The 17625-nt window shown below is 43.5% G+C and overlaps 1 protein-coding gene across 3 annotated transcripts in view; it reads right to left on the bottom strand.

Moving 5' to 3' along the window:
• NSD2 (nuclear receptor binding SET domain protein 2) overlaps nucleotides 1–11628 on the bottom strand; it is a 149414-nt gene extending 137786 nt beyond the window's left edge. For 2 of the 3 annotated variants that reach the window (XR_012645318.1, XM_074992333.1), the window contains exon 1: nucleotides 11493–11622. The gene's annotated coding sequence lies outside the window, so the exon portion shown is untranslated. Of the gene's footprint in view, nucleotides 1–11492 lie in introns of all 3 variants that reach the window. The other variant, XM_074992331.1, reaches the window with a different exon arrangement.
• Between the last annotated feature and the right edge of the window lie 5997 nt (nucleotides 11629–17625).

The following is a 17625-nucleotide window of genomic DNA, read 5'->3' as shown; positions in this document are numbered from 1 at the left end:
CCAGTCTTTGTGGTGCATAGGGCATAGACATCCTGTGCCTATGATGGTGCTGCACCATTTCCCCTGGTGATCAAGAGTGGGGAGGTGTATCTGCCCTTGACTTGCATGAAGCGCTGGGCTGCAGGGAGTGTGAGCTGTGCCATCTTCTGGCAGGCACAGTGGGGGCTGGGGAGGACACAGACGCCGGAGTGGTCTGCTTTGCTCTGCTGGCGGTGGGCTTGCCACTTCTGAGCGCACTGAAAGTGCTGTTAGTGCCAATGAGATCAACACCACGTTTACATTTCAGCACTGAATGCACCCTTTTTGACAATGCCAGGGAGCCCGGAATTGTTCTCTCTTCTGGCACAGCCCATACTGATGGCACTGGAGGACAGGAATGAGCAGGAGAGGAACCCAGATCAGCAATGGGAAACCCTTTGGAGGCCGGGGCATGCTTGGAGTCCTCACCCTTGGCCACAGATTTAGCCATTGGCTTGTGTGGAACACTGGCTGTGAAGATCTTTTGTATAAGGAAGTCTTATGCCTGCTAGCTTGATCTTTTCGAGTTTTCACCATCAGACTTGAGCAATGCACGGACTGAATTTGGCGGCCTTCACCAAGGCACTTAATGCAAGATGCATAGCCATCAGAGGCAGCTACGGCGGCCTTGCAGGTGGCACAACGCTTAAATCCCAGGGAACATGGTATGACAGTGATGCAACAGTAACGCATCCAACTACAAGCTTAAGTATTTCGTGTGTATGTAACAATGTAGAACAGGGTAAAAGAACTTGAACTATGGTAATGGCTAACAAAACTAACAAATGAACTAAATTTCAGTCTCTTTTGCAGAAAGTAGCAAGGCTCCGTCTATAGCAGAAGACGGCAGACAAGGAACTGAGGAGCCAGTGCCATGCATGCGCCAGACAGCACAAGGACGCACTTCTGTGCATGCGTTGGGAACCATGGCTATAGAAGAATCTCTGGGTTCTGGAACGAGGATGCATCAACACCCAGAGTGAAGCATTCAAGGGGACACTACTCAAAGAAGAAGATACATTTACTGTAGATAAGTTTAAAAACACACACAGGAATCTCAAGAAAGAACCTCTGTGAAACACAATAGGGATGTATTCCTTGCAAGGACAAAGTTTGGGTTTTAAGCATTCTCTGTGCAGCAGGCACTACAGATAAGTGACCTGTTTGACGAGGTTCGCTTCCAGTCACAGTAAAGCACAGACTGTGGAGGGGATGCTTTCAAGATGCAAAAGCAATTTTTCCATAACTATGCATGCTGCCAATGGGTGGTGGGTGCTAGGGGCTGTGTTAGTGTACTCCACCATGTGCTTCTCCTTCCTCATTGGCGGGGCACTGAGCCTTTCCCTTTCCCCAGGGCACATGGAAAGAAAAAGAGCGCAGGTGCGGGGGGGCACAAGCAAGGCAGTGCATTTGTGCTGTCGGGGGTTTGTGTGTTGCATTCACAGCACGCTTCTACTCTCCACCCTGCTGAGACAGCAAAAATTTCTCTTCCCCTAGCATCCTAGGAAAGGGAAGGGATGGTCTGGGCACGTCAGAGCAGCTTGTGCTATCACATAGTAGCTTAATACTCCTTCCCCTGCTTTTTCTCTGTTGCAAAAAGATATTAAGCTGCTTAGAATAAGAAAAGCTAATAAGGAACACATGCTAATTCAATGTGGGCACAAGGCTGATTGTTATGCCGCACTGTTCTGTGGTGCCATGACTCCAGCTTACTTACTGGTGGCTTGGTGTGGAAAGATGTCCTATCAAGGAGGTTAGAATAAGTCAGGCCTCCCTAAAAACTTCATCAGAAGACTTAAACAGTACCTGTCTGAGAACTTTATGGACATGTACAAGGAGGATTGGTGCTCTGTCCCCAGACATGTTACAAGTTGTTCTGGGGTCCTGGGCTGCGTAGGTACAGCAGCCTCCACAGATCATACCCAATTGCCTTAGCCCACTTGTAGCATGAGTAAAAAGGGGAACTCATCAGAGTGTCCTCCCTGCCATCAGGTAGCAGATGACATCCAAAGTTACAAACCAGTCCTGGTAGTCTGTGAGATTCACTGCTCCATTCACCTGTTGACCATTGTTCTCCTCATCATCATCCACCACACCCTCCTTGTTGTTGCTAGAGGTTCTCTGAGGAGTCTCTTCAGAGGTATCCACAGACTGTTTGGCAATGGTGATTGGGTCACTTCCTAAAACCCCATGCAGCTTTTCACAGAAGCAGCATGCTTGCAATGATGACCCAGAACATCCAACTGCTTCCCTTGTTTTGCAGTATGCCTGCCTGAGTTCCTTTATTGTCATGTGGCACTGCAGGGCATGCCTGGTTTACCCTTCTTCCTCCATGCCCTGTGACATCTTTGCACATAGGTCTGCATTTCTTTTGCTGCTTCATTGTTTTCCCAGCACAGATTCATCTCCCCACACAGCAATGAGGTCCTAGATCTCCTTCACGCTACATGCTAGAACTCATCTGCAATCCTGAGAATTCATGGCCAGATATGCTGCAAAGGTGTGCTCCTTGCTCCGCTTGTCATGCTGCACACCTGGAGAACAGCAATGCTGAAAGTGATAGCTAAAGTAATCACTTTGGGGCTCTGAGAGAAACACCCAAGAGGACATTCATTTCACAGTGCTTCATCCACACTACCCCGAGGTCTACCATGCAAAGTATTAGCCCTCATGAAAAGCAGGAGTTCCTAAACATTAAAGTTGACTTTAGGAGCCCTTAAAGTCAACAGAATGAGCCCTGTAGTGTGGGCTGATTCCTTACAAATATGACCTAAGTCACTTAAATTCGAATTAATCTCCAAGCCTAAGGGGAGGATATGATAGACATCTTTAAAATCATGACTGGTCTGGATAAAGTAAATAAGGGAAATAAGTTATTTACTTGTTCCTATAACACAAGAAGTAGGACAAATGAAATTAATAGGTAGCAGGTTTAAATCCAAAAAAGTAGTTCTTCATGCAACACCGTCAACATGTGAAACTCCTTGCCAGAGGATGTTGGTGGAAGTCAGACTTTAATGGAACTCAAAAAAATAACTAGCTCAATACATGGCTATTAACCGCAATGGGATGGAATGGTGCCTCACCTTCTGTTTTTGAGAAGGTGGATCACTTGATGATTGCCTGTTCTTTTCATTCCCTCTGGGGCACCTATTATTGGCCACTGCCAGGGAAATAGGATGCTGAGCTAGACGGACCTTTTGTCTGACCCAGTGTGGCTGGGTACCAGAGAGGAAGGCTGTAGGGAGAGATTGGGATGCCTGAAAGGGAGGGGCCTCAGAAAGGGTCAGGAGCAGGGTGCAGGTAGGGATTCTAGGCAGGAGGGGGCTGCAAGAGAGAGGTATGGGGTCAGGGCAGAATGGGTTTAGGGTGCAAAGTTAAGGAGGGAAGAGCAGGGTGTGGAGTCTGGGCAGGTGGGGGCGGAGGGTTTGGGTTGCGTGATCAAGGTCGGGGTGGAAAGGAATGTGCTGGAAAGGCATGCAAGAGCTGTCTGGGGGCACAAGGTCTGGGTGGCGGAGGTCTAGCTTACCTTTGCCACACCCCCAGTATACACATGGCTCTATGTCCTCTCCCCCATCCCCGTTCCCAAGCACTGCCCTCCGCTGCTCTGATTCTCCAGAACTGAGGTATGAAGCCTCTGGACAGGGTACTGAGGCTGCTGCTGGTTGACTTCCCTTCCCCCGTGGGGGGCACGGAGGGGGAACAAACAGTGAGCAGCCCCAGCCCCCAGCAGAGTCCACAGCCTGAATCCGGACCTGGCTTGCCTGATCCAGCCTGCAAGACTCAGGGCTCCAAACCCTCTACCTGACATGGTCCAGGTGCTATGGAGAGAAGCCCCAAGCCTCAGGGTCTGGATCCCACAAGGCACGGTCCAGATCTGGACCATGAGCTAGGATTCTCCACCGCAGCATATAGTGCACAGATATAAAGCCAAATATTTATACTGATCATGTTCTGTTTTTTGTTCAATTTTGCCTATTGAATAAACAAATCTGTATTTGCTGTTCACTCACAAAAAGCTACCAAAACACAACTTTGGACAATCCCTATTTCTCATAAAAGATTCTTCAGTTACAGCAGTAAGTTTTCTAAATTACTGGATTCAAAGTATGCAGAGCTATCTCCTTTGAACTTTCAAGTGAAGGGATCCACATTCTAATCTTATATTCTGTACTGTTCCTCAAAACCCATACTGCCATTGATTCTCTTGAGGATTTACATGCTTCCTCTTAGCTTCCTTATGGGTGTGTCTACACGGGCACAAATCTTCGAAATAGCCATGCAAATGGCCATTTTGAAGATTACTAATGAGGCGCTGAATTGAATATTCAGCGCCTCATTAGGATGCTTCCACCCACGGCACTTCAAAAGCGTTACTTTCAAAAGCGCACGGCTCAGCGCAGCTACAGGGGGGTCCTTTTCCAAAGGACCCCGCATCTTTCGAAATCTCCTTATCCCGATCACTGATCGGAATAAGGGGATTTTGAAAGGTGTGGGGTCCTTTCGAAAAGGAGCCCGTGTAGCTGCACTGAGCGCTTTCGAAGCACTGTGGCTGGAAGCGTCCTAATGCTAATGAAGGCCTCATTAGTAATCTTTGAAATATGGCTATTTCGAAGATTTGTGCCCATGTAGACACAGCCTATGAAACCAGAACCTGGGCATTCGTGCCTATAGGGATAACACCTGATTTAGCCTATTCTGAATGCCAGCATGGATAGATTTCTGCTTCCATAAATAGTATGTCATCAAGTTTCATGATCCCAAGCCTTTGCTCAAACTAATCCACACTAGAAAAATATTGTAAAATACTGAGCAAGAGTTCTTACCACAAACCTGGCCATGAATCATTCAGGGTCTATACACTGTGACAGGAGCTTTGCTGCTTGCCATGGTTCTTAAAATTATTCATCATTTCCTTCAGTCTTCCATCATATCATTTTTCTATAATATTTCAAATTGATATTAAATATTATTTTTTAAAGATCTCACTTAGCCTCATCTTCTATTCCTGAAATGCAGGTGCATTATTTTTTTCTTAGTCCCATGTTTTATAATGCTCATTGTTCTTTTTATGATATCAATTATTCAGTATTGAGACTATTTAAATCATTTTTCTTTTTCAATTATTTTAACCATTGATTGTTTTCCACGGTAAATTTGTAATTTGCTATGGGTACTTTTTATTGACTGGAGAGGCAAATACTTAACATCAGCTTACCACAAGAAAGCTTGACAAAGGATACACGCTGAAGAATGGGTTGGTTAAAGGCCCAGCTTCTCTGAAAAGCAGACTTGCAACTACCTTAAACATCTCACTTACATGACAAACTGAAGGCAGCTTCTGTATTTATGAAGCAAGTTATAGATTCTTGGGCCATTATGTAAGGACCTTTTAACTTGATTAAGAGTTTTTTATGAAGAAGTTAAGAAAAGACTTAAGAAAAGACTTCCATATTGTTAAGTTAGTTGCTGTTTCTTAAATAGGCACTAGATATTGCAGTTGTGGTCACATTAGATACCTAGATAGAAAGCCAAATGGCTAACTGCCCAGAGAAATGCCTTTTTTTTTTAATTTTTATTTTTTAAATTCCATGGTCTCTTACTGATGCTTTACAATTCACTATGCATATGCTTTGTTTGCACCAAACAGCAAGCATACTTAAAATATTTAGTCTTTTATTGGATAAAATATTCCATTATATTTTTCCCTTCCAAATAAGAAGTAGCTTTTCACATTACACTATAGAAACACTGATTTCTTAAGGCTAACTGACATTTAAATTTGTCAAGTCAGATATTATTTATCATCAATCGGCACAGGATATTGAGAGGTACAAAACATCTGAACTCCAGAACTCAATACTTTGGCCATCTATCCTTTTTGGTATGAAGGCAGGGTACAAAATAGGTACATATGACACAAGGCCCAGCATTCCGTTTGTAATTGCAGGCCATCTATCTAATCTTTCATACAGATTACAGCACTCATTTTGAAATAAAACATGTTAAGTTTTCCTAAATCAATAGGGTAAAGTCAACATGTTCATCTTAAAATGATCACTACCAAAAACTTTAATTTTTGATTTGGTTGTCTAGATCTCAAGTACTTAAAAAAAAAGAAAAAAAGGACAAAGTATTTAAATCACATTTTCCCATTTGTATTTATTCTTTTCTACTTTTATCAGATGAACAAAGTAATCTGAAAGAAAAACAATGGATATTTGTGTAATTACACTTCATCTTATTTACTATTTGTGACAACTGTAGATTTAAAAAAAAAAAAAAAAGGCATGGATTGAAAGGACATTTCAATTCTCTTGTTTTTGACCACAGACCTTCCAGCTTTTCATTTTATAGTTAAAATAGAAAATGAAATCCCCTCATTCACAATTTGCTAGATATGTACATTTTTAAATTTGGTTCTCCTCTCCATTTGGCCACTCATCCTTGGGTATCATATTTCACCTTCCCTTACCCAACTACAGATGTAAAGCTTTTTTCCATGAGGCTTCAAAGCAACGCCTCCGATTGAAAAATAAGGTATTTGTTAGCAAAGTAGATGTGCTTATCCAATTTATTCTACCACAACATTTCTCATCTTCATTAGTCAAAGGGTAAAAGGGACAAAAGCTACACATTCAGATCTCATACACAGGTGAACACATACCAAACTATATAATTTGTCTTAGAAGGTTATTTGTCACAAAAACATAATGGCCATGTCTACACTAGCCAAAAACTTCGAAATGGCCATTTCGAAGTTTACTAATGAAGCGCTGAAATACATATTCAGCACCTCATTAGCACATGGGTGGCCGTGGCACTTCAAAATTGAGGCGGCTCGCCGCCACGTGGCTCATCCAGATGGGGCTCCTTTTCCAGAGGACCCCAGCTACTTCGAAGTCCCCTTATTCCTGTCTGCTCATAGGAATAAGGGGACTTCGAAGTAGGCGGGGTCCTTTCGAAAAGGAGCCCCATCTGGATGAGCCGTACGGCGGTGAGCCGCATCAATTTTGAAGTGTTGCGGCCGCCCGCATGCTAATGAGGTGCTGAATATGTATTTCAGCGCTTTATTAGTAAGCTTCAAAATGGCCATTTGCATAGCCATTTCGAAGTTTTTGGCTAGTGTAGACATGGCCAATGAAGTTAAAAGATTTAAAAAGGCACAAGATAGCAGTGGTAAGTGTAGCACAAAAAAATTAGACAAAAGATGTGAACAGTCACATTTTCTAATGAATACCAAATTTATTCCATTAGGAGGACTTGTTGAATATCAGGGTATGCAAGAGTTGCTCTTCTGCAGATGAGTTTTTTCCGTAAGTCGAATTCTTCACTGAGTTCCATGGAGGAAATGCTTCCAATTTGCATAAGTTTGCACGTTTTTAATATTTATATTTTAAAATTAAAATTCCACTGTGCGATTATGTAAGTATCAGAAATAAAAACGATGGAAAATAGGCTGATATATTTACAGCATACACATCTTCCCTTTAGGCACAGACTAAGGCTAGGTCTACAGTACAGGATAAAAATCAATGTAAGATACAGTACTCCAGCTATGTAAATTGTGTAGCTTGCATTGATTTTCTGCAGCATCTCCACAGCATGAGGTCACCAGCAGTCACAAGGGGTACTGGGATCGACTGCAACACCCTTAGCATTCCATTTAGTGCAGTCCTACCATGCAGTCTAAACTGAACCCTGGAAGATCAACTACCAGCCCATCTATCCATCAGTAAGTACTGACAAACCCTAATGCTTAGCCCACTAATCTGAGCCAGATTGAGCCTTTTGCGTCTATGGAGCACCAATGAAGCGAATGGGCTACAGTTGACAATAAGGGTCCATGCCAATGTCTCTTCTAGTTTTTTCCATCTGTAGGCAGCATAAAATGTTTTACGTGCACAAAGGTATGAGCACATGTGCACCACCAAAGAAATACAAACTGCCAGCTGCGAGTGCTCTGGTAACCAGCTGAGCAGTACCCCAAGCGCTCACCTTACAGGGAACACTGGTCCACACACATAAAATTGCAGGACTGAGGCCTAGATTTAGAGACATATTAATTCTAGTGGCATGAATGACACAATACATTCAAAACAAAAAACAGGAAGTCAATGAACCACCAACAATGGGATACAGTTATACAGGATGAACCTCTGTAGTCCAGCATATTGTGGTCCGGCATGATTTTAGTTAGCGGATGTCAAATTATCAAGTTTCCTATGGTCCCATGAAGTTTGATAGCCAGGCCTTGTGGTTGTAAACAGTGTTCTGCGCTGTTCTTTAGCTCTAACATACCTCTAAATGTCTTCTAAGAGCCCAGAAAGCAGTGGAAATGCTGCTAGACAATGTTGACCTCCAGTTTGGCACACTTCAGGTCCCAAGAGCGTCAGACTAGAGAGGTTCAATCTGTAGTGCCTGCCCTTTCTTGTTCAATACATAATTTTAGAACTCACTAATCCTTTTTACACAAGGTACATCGCAGCCTCAAATTCCCAGCCTAAAATAATTAAACCACCCCACTATATCTACACTAGAGTTTTGCTGACTAAATCCACAAGGTGTCTACACACAAAACACATTTTGTTGACAAGTCTGTCGACAAAACTCAGCACTTCTGCCAACAGCATTCTGCCTCTCCACAATGAGGAACAACGCCTTTGTGGACAGTTTCCGTCAACAAAAAAGATGTATAGGCACTCCCGGTGGCCATTTGTCGACAGATACGGCTGCCAATTCACAGGGCAACCCCGTTTGCTGAGCTTCTGGTTGCTCGTTTGATCCGCTTCTGTGTGTCGACGTGATCTGTCCACAGAAATTTTGCCAGAAGATCTCTTTCACTACAGATTGCTGTAGTGTAGACATAGACTCATCTGTTAGAAGCCAGTATCTCACAGGCCTAACACAATTAAGATAATCCTGTTTTTTAAAATGATAAACTTAAACGCTCGTAAAGTCATTAAATACTACCATTTTTTATTTTCTGTAACATCATTCACATTAGATTTATTATTGGAGTGTAGTTTCAATATACTGTAGTTATATACTGATTAGTTTCAACGATAAGAACTAGTCTGAACTGTCAGCCTGAGTACTTCCTCCATACTTCATTTACCTAAGTTAATGTAAATGTACTTATTCCTTTTTGAAATTTCCATTTATTGGATAAATTTATATTTTTATTAGTCCGTCAATATTTGCATATTTCTGTGAGAGTGTATCAGTGGCAGTGAATGATTATGCCCATACCCTTTATAAGAAATACCTTATTTCTACAGAAGTGGGTGAAGTCTATTTAATTATACATTTTAGATGATATTTCATCAACACAACACTCCTTATAGCTCAACAATGACACACAAATACAACGTAAGTAACATTTTAGTTGAGTGCATATCTGAGCACTGACTGGCATTACTCAACAGCAGTTTTATTTACCAAGCAGCCAACAAGTCAAATAATTTCATTAAGCGGTACCACAGCATTTATTCAGGTACATTAGTTGTTTCCAAGGCCCTAACACAACAAATAATAATTTCAACAATTAGTTTATAAAGGTTCAAGTATGATAGTATTTAGATCAGTGGTGTCCAACACGGCAGCCACAAGTGGTTATTTGGCCAGTTGAATGCAGCTAGTTGGCTTGAACAATAAACATAATTTTAAGAATAGTGGCTACTGCTTCAGAATTGGTTGTACACCATGATTTAGATACTGGAGAAGAGCAAATTTATTCGATCAGATTTAAGAGAATTCTTCACATTTAAGGGACCTTTACTAAACACAACGATACATGAACTACCACCAAGCTGAGAAAAAGCCACACACTTACACCATGGGGTTACTGTTCATCCCTTGTGGGTTATTTCTCTGGCAGCTGGGGGTGGGAATTCACCATAGTTCTTGAGTGTGTTTATACTTAGTGTTTTTCAAAATATGCCTCATAAGGCAAATATAATCAAAAGTATAGGAACAATAAATAGATACTGTATTCAGATAGAGGCCTGAAAGACCTCTCTTCCTTTTACAAGAGACCCTCTTTATTCAGTATAAATAGCAGTCAATCTTAATTAAAAAAAATTATAGGAAAATATTCAAGAAAAAGGCAGTGGCTTATACCTGCCTCATGTTCATCTAACTGGTCTATTAGCAAAGAGCCCTTTTTTCCTGAAATCTATTTTAATACAGTATCTTTACTGTTCCTATATTTTTGATTATATTTGCTCCTCCTTTGATCAGGCACATTTTGAAAAACACTAAGTATAAACACACTCAAGAACTGTGGTGAATTCCCACCCCCAACTGCTAGAGCAATAACCCACAAGGGATGAACTGTAACTATGGCCTTGGAAATGCAAGTTCCCCTGCCTCTTTTAACTTATAAATATCAATCCAAATTGTGTGAGACCTACCCTCTTTTACTTAATAAAGACTAAGCTAACAAGCAGTCTGTCTTGACAGTAACATTTTATTTCCTCCTCTCTAATAAGGCTTCCCTTTGCCTCCCATACTGCTCCAGAATGAACTGCAGCAGGGGTAAGTATAGGGATCATCACACCAGTCTTTGGTGGAGGAATAAATCAAATATGGCTTCCCCCTCCACACACATTTCCAGAGTTGCTCCTGCTGCCATGGAATCCCAGTTCTACCCATAGGGAAGGCAGCAGTAGCAGCCCTCAGATGACTGCACCACACACAGTGCAAAGGGAGGGTGCAGTTATACCCACACCTACCCTTTAACACGGTATTTTAAAGCTTCCTTCAGGAGCTCTTTCCATCCTGTGTGCTATTACACACAAATACATTGCACTGATTGATTCTCACGCTGGGAAAGGAGGTGACACGAGCAGGCGCCTCAGCCCACCCCTTCCCAGTCTCCCTCGCCTCCTACAGCGGAGATGAAGGGGGTGGAGGGGAGTGGGGGGCACTGGAAAGAGGATGAAGCAGCAACAGCCGGGACTCCTGCCTCGGCATCGCTCCCTTCCGCTGCTCCAACACCCAGGAGCCAGAGGCCCAGCCACCCTCAGCAAAACTGCGGCTGCCTCCGGCGGCAGGACGGGAGATGCAGGGGAATAAGCCGGGGCTGGGGGACACGCAGGACGGTCCGAAAGCGCCCCGGGGGCGGGAGGTGAGCAAGGGGGAGCCTCCCCCTCAGCCTGGGAGGAGGAGGGGAGAAGCGGCTCAGCGGGGAAGAGCTGGACCCTCCCGAGGGCAGGGATCGGGAGAGCGGGGAGGATAACGGCGTTGGGGGATGGAGAGACTAAGGGCCACCCCGTTCGCCTCAGCGCCGCCGGCCATCCCCACTGCCAGCGCTTCCCGCTCCCTGTCCGCCAACGGCAGCAGACGGGAACAGCATCACTGCGAGTAAGCGGGGTAACCGCCCCGCCGCTCCCGCCTCCAGCCGCGGCCTGCGGTAACGTGCCCGGGGCCTCCCCCGCCCCAGGGGCGCCGGCCCGGCCCAGCCCGCTGACCTGTGCTCTGGCGCATCCTTTCTTACAGGAGCCGGGCGAAGCGAGGCGGCGGCTCGATGCCCGCGAACAGCAGCTGCAGCACCCTAAGAGACGCGGCGGCGGCGGCGGCAACGGCGGCGGCTCCGGCAATCCTGCGCGGCGGCCCCGCCCCCTCCTCCGGCCAGAACCAGCGCGAAAAATCCCCGCTGCTGATTGGCCGCCGCCGCCGCGCGGCCCTTGGAGCGGCTGTTTCAAATCCCCCCGCACGGAGCCGCCCGCACACGCAGCCCAGCGGCCGGGAGCGGGGCCGGCTCGGGCTCTGCCGCCCGCCAGGCCTCACCCCGCCAGTCTCTGAGATGGGCGGTAGCTGATCGCAAAGGGTGCAGGCCTGGAGGACGGACCTCACGAGAGCCGGGAGGAGGCGGTGTCTTGCCCCCCTCTCACGCTTCAGTAGAGCCCAGGAGCTGCCCTAGTGGTACCCTACACAGCCCGCTCCCCCGCGGCCTCCAAAGGCGGAAGAGCTTCTTCGGCCAGAACCAGCGCCTAGGGCCAGCGTTCAGCACATCTGACCCCTCTCTGCGGCCTGTGCTCTCTCTCTACTGCTGGATGTCCTGTTGCTCCAGCGGCCCAGGACAGATGCCCTGTCTCCCTTCCTATTATTTCCTCCGTTTTTGGAGCCTTTTATAGGTCCCTAGCTTGTGGCTCTGGGTTGCCTGTGAGGCTTGGTGTGGTGGTCACTCCTTTTCGTACTTGAGGCCTGGCCTTTCCCACACCTGTGGAGGATTTGGGTGTAAACAGTAAGTAGTATCCATGGTCTCTGTCAGAATCCAAACAGCCTTAACTCTGCTTTTTGACTTTGTCTGGAATAGGATTTAAAGATGGGCTGTTGTCAGCTAGTCTTTCTCCTTCTGCTTTATCCTGACCAATTTAATACCTTAAAGGTAGCAGGCCCTACCTACCTTTAGCTTTTAAAATGAGTTAGGTAAAGGCTAATCTTGCCTTTTTAAATCTTGGTCTAGCCAAGGCCTAGCAGTCACAGTAATTGCAAAGTGTAAATGAACCACAACATTAATGGCATAATTTCTTCTGAGAATGATGTACAAAAAACTTATTACCTAACAACTCACACAAAGGTTAGATACGGTCTGGGCTTTTGTGAAGGAAGGAAAAAAAAAGATATTTTCACTGCTCAGGTTAGGTATTCTAAAATATTGCTTATCATTGTAGTATAAAAATACATCCATGCTGTTTTTGCCCCTTAGGAATCAAAATAATTCTACTTCTAACTAGACAGACAAAGCTAATGCTGATAGCAGATCATAAAAGCAGGCATTATTTAAAAACAGGAACTAATAAACCAACAAACTTGATCATGTGACAGCTTAAAATGTTGAAACTTTAGTTTGCCTCAGTTTAGACACCGAAATAAGGGCAACATGAATTTCAAAGGTGCTGAGTACCTGTATCCATAGCTCCTATTTAACTCAATGGTAATTGCAGGTAGTCAGCATTAGGGATCCCACTTGGGAAATTTTTGGACTAACTTATATAATCGTTTAAAAGGTCCTACACAATTACTAAAAGAGAAAAATTGATAAAGTATTTAAGAATCACACATTACAAAAATAGGTAGCTGACATTCTGTGGACTGTGTCATACAGAAGATCAGATTAGATCGGAGTTCTTAGCCTTTTTTAAATCACATCCTATAGCCACTTGATTTTAGTAGCGGCCTCCTCCTGGAATGGGACCTTTCCAATGTAATCTAAATGAAACTGGAATCATTAATATATTGGTTCTGATAAAGGGGATTCAACTCTAAATAAATCAGTCCTGCTGTCTAGCTATGAATAGGGCAGGAATATTTTTAAAGTGAATACCTTAATAGCCACAAAGTTTTCAGGACAATATTTCTCAATTTCAGTATTCACAAGTTAGTTTGCAACCTATGTATGAGATCGCAATACTACTCTATCAAAGTTATTCCAGCCCAGTCACCACCTCCATACTGTTGGACAGGCAGCTGAGCCAAGTTTCAGTGGCCTAGTGGTCCTGTGAATGAGTGAGAAGGGTAGTCATGCCACCATAGAAAGTTTGGTGCAATTCAACCACTTAGCTGAGAACTGTTGGACTAAATGATCTAGTCTAATAATCCTTATTGGCCTTTAAATCTATTTCTTTACTGTAAATTTGGATTGGTTTCTCAAGTAGAAATCCAGATCCATATGCAAAGTATGCACCAATCTTTCAACGACTTCACACCTCTGTAAGTTTGTACAGTGAATAGCCCTTCAGTGGGACAATGCATGACATTAAGAACCTGTGTAAGGTTTTTCAAAATTGGGGTCTTAGTGTTTTGTTGCTAGTCAAAGAGAATATCTTATTAGTCTGCAAACTGGATTTTAGGACTGGTGATAAAGTGGTTTATATCAGTGGCAACCTACGAATCATGATCCAAAAGTGGGTTGCAAGAGTACAAAAGGGTTGAACATTTTAAAAATAGGTCATATTTTGCATATGCATTTTAATGGGTTCCACTTCTACATCACCATGTTAACATTATGCATATAAATAATTTTTGAATATGCAAGTACCACTGAATAGCCAATTGAATGCAACGCACTGGGGAGTGAGGGGCATACATCCCTGCTCTTTTTCCCCCAGAGCTGACTGCTTCAAAAATAGAGGTAGCAGGGACTATTGGCCCACCTGCTTATTTCTGTCACATGTGGCAGCTTCTGTTCACACCTAATCCCTGGCAAACAGATCACTGCTATTCAGAGGACATGGGGTTGCTCTGGGAGTGTATGCAGGTAAGAGAACAGGCAATGAAGTAGTATAGGTGTAATGGAACTGTCAGGGTCTTCTATCCAGCTCCAGCTGTCACTGGGCAACTTTCAGTATCTAGGATCAGGGCCAGATTAATTCTCCTTTGGGCCTGGAACTATTAGATTTTGTGGGGCTTCTATATCCCAGTCTTTTTTGTAATTTAAAACAAAATAATCTCAATTATAGTATCAAGGTTATTAATGCTATACTAACCTTTGACTTTATGTTAATTAAAAGCCTTCTGTGGTTATATCTAAATCTTAAAGCATGAAGAATATAATTTAAAATAATCTACTTCTAGCCTTAGAACAGCTGTTACATTAATTTCTATCTGGAAGAGAACTGGGGTGCAAACAGAAGCACCACAGAGATGTACTAGCAGCCCACTGCTTCCAGTAGCAGGGTGGGGCCCTGGCTTGCAGGCAGCCTGCCTAAGCCCAGCTATGCTGCTGGACTTTAAGCAGAACTGAGATCCCTATTCACTGCAAAGGCACAGGAGCCTTATTTTTGTAGGGCCCTGAAATCTGGCCCTTGAATACTTGCATTAATGTAGCCCTACCCTGGGTTCATCACCTGGCCTTCAATTGCAGCAGTGCTGAGTACTATTTGGCTTCTGGGAAGTGGGAGGGCCTAGGCCCATCTACTGCTAAGGTGTCTCCCTGCCCCCAGCCAGCTTGGTGGGAGGGGCCACTGGACCCAGTGGTCAACTGAGCAGTTGGGACAACTAATAAGAAAAATGAGAGTTGGGGTGCAGCAACCCTGTGAGAGAGGCTGCCCCTAGCTGCAGCTCTTTCTCAGCCCAGGACAGCTGGTAAGCCCTATAGAACAGGAAGGGGAATTATTCTTGTCTTGCAAAGCAGAGTCTCAGGGAGCTGGAGTCTCAGAGGAGATGTGAAAAGGGGAGAGTCTCAGCAGAGCCCTTTTGCAGCCAGTGCACTTGGCCCTTCACAAGTGCCTGGGCTCTTCAATGCCCCACATGCATCCATGCAAACATCACTCAGCATAGTGAGTGCTTATGGTGGGGCTGGATCTGGCTGTGTATGTGTGGCCCTTCTAGCAGACTCATGGAGCTCACTTGGGGACTAAGCAAGACTTGCTTCGGAGATGGGGGTGCTGTGCATGCCACATTTGGCCTTTCCTGAAATGTTGGCAGAGTTGGGCAACTTGGGGATAGCCAGGTGCAGCACCACCCAGAGAACAGAATGCAAAGGAGGAGGTTTTGACAGTGATCAGGCTCTGGGTTCCTGGGAAGGCTGCATGGAGTAGCAAGCGTGGGGGGGGGGGGGGGGGATAGCTCAGTGGCTTGAGCATTGGTCTGCTAAACCTGGAGTTGCAAGTTCACTCCTTGAGGAGCCCATTTAGGGATTAGGAAAAATAGATATCAGGCATGATGCTTGGTCCTGCTAAGAGGGCAGGGGACTAGACTAGATGACCTCCTGAGGACCCTTCCAGTTCTAGGAGATATGTAGCTCCAATTAAGTGTGGGTGAGGAAGTAAATGTAGGGTAGGCTACAGCAGTTGCAGGGTTCATGACAGGTTAAGGTTCCATTTACAAGCAGGCAGATAGGAGGGATTGATAGCCCTGTGCAATGGGTAATTAGTGTGTTGGGAGGCAAAGTACTTGCATATTTTCTACTTAAGCTTTTTGCTGTGTGAGGCCTGGCCATCAGTCTTTACCAATAGATCCTGATTCAGAAAAGGTTGAGAACTACTGATTTTTTTTATATAACTCTTAACATTTATCTCCAGTTTTTAATGTTTGTTTGTTTTTACAGATGTGTTTAGTGGTACATATTCTCTTGAAAAGCATTTAGCAGGTAAGTGGTTAACACTTAAAACTTTAAGTGCCAATTGCTTAGTAATGGTAACTTTAATACCTGATGATTAAAGTTGTAATCACCCAACAATTAAAGCTTTCATTTCAAATTGGCTGAAGGAGTTCTTTTTCTGTAATGATGTAGATTTAGTAGAATTTTCCATATCTGAAGAAGTGGGTCTGTCCCACAAAGGCTCATCATCTAATAAATTATATGGTTAGTCTTTAAAGTGCTACACAACTGTTTGTTTTTGTGAAGATACAGACTAACATGGCTACCTCTCTGTGACTATTCTTTTGAATGACTTTTTAGTGAAAATTACACTGTGCTCCAGTGTATATAGCACTGTATACAAGAATGAGATTTTGAGTTCTTCTAGACATTTTTATGCTAAGACAAAGGTGGCCACAGAAACATGGCACTTACTGTACACTTTTAATGTAGTTAACTTTGCATTAAGTACCACCTGAAAGGTTTTTTTGTAACTTATAATTTTCAAGTTCTTCTAGCATACTGTAATATCATGCTGTCAAATCACTTCTTCCAATTAAATTATTACAGCTGGGTAAAAAGTAGGACTTAAACTAGAAATCTGAATGCAACCCTAACAGTGGAGTCACTGCCATGCTCCTAATCTGTGTATATAGACACAGAATTTCCTCATCTCTTCTTGTTTCTTCTTTTTTTTTTTTTTTCTCCCCAGTGTTATATGGAAATATAATCTCCCCCAAAGGATATTATTTTTCAATAGATGAAAGATGGTGATTCCCCAAGAAATCACTGATGCAGGGGGAAAATAGGTTATTCATTGCTTACGTAGTCTTGGGGGCAAATTGCCTGCTCAGTTATATTAATATAAATCTTGATCTATGGTTGCAACTTCATTAAAGGGAATCACATTTTTATTCTATATATAACTAAAATGTACACAATCCTTACATTCGTGTAATTCTTTTTTTTCCTTGTCTGTCAGTAATCTAAGGTTTGGTAAAAAGATCTTACTTTCATGAGAGATGCTCAAGAAGACAGTAATACTTTTTAGACCATAAAAATGTTGCATGCACTTATGCAAACCATGGGCCTTGTCTCTGTTAGGGAAATGTGCACCTGTATATACTACATCTATATCATCTGGTTATTTGAGTAAATTGCGCCAATGGAAGCCCAACTTAATTACACTTATGTAAATCCATTACATAGTAGTGAACACTGGTGCAAATTTCTCTGATGTAGGCAAGGCCTATAACCCATTTGACTAGTAAATGAATGCATCAGATTTTATGTTAAAAAGAAGTTTGTGTTCTTTGGCTTATATTTTACAAACAAATTCTTCCATTGCTCTACATAGTAAATGTTCAACCTGATTCCCCACTGCCATTTGCCTTGTGTAGTCATTTACACTTGTGCAAAATAAGTTCAAAGAAATTTTTAACTCGGCACAGGTTTTATTAAATAGAACAATGCAGAAGGATGTTCTTGGTATTGTCAATCACATCTGATGCATAGTG

This window comes from Carettochelys insculpta, chromosome 4 (assembly GCF_033958435.1).
Source record: "Carettochelys insculpta isolate YL-2023 chromosome 4, ASM3395843v1, whole genome shotgun sequence".
NCBI lineage: Eukaryota > Metazoa > Chordata > Testudines > Carettochelyidae > Carettochelys > Carettochelys insculpta.
Note: the sequence above shows the minus strand (reverse complement) of the source record. Positions and strands in the feature narration are given on the sequence as shown.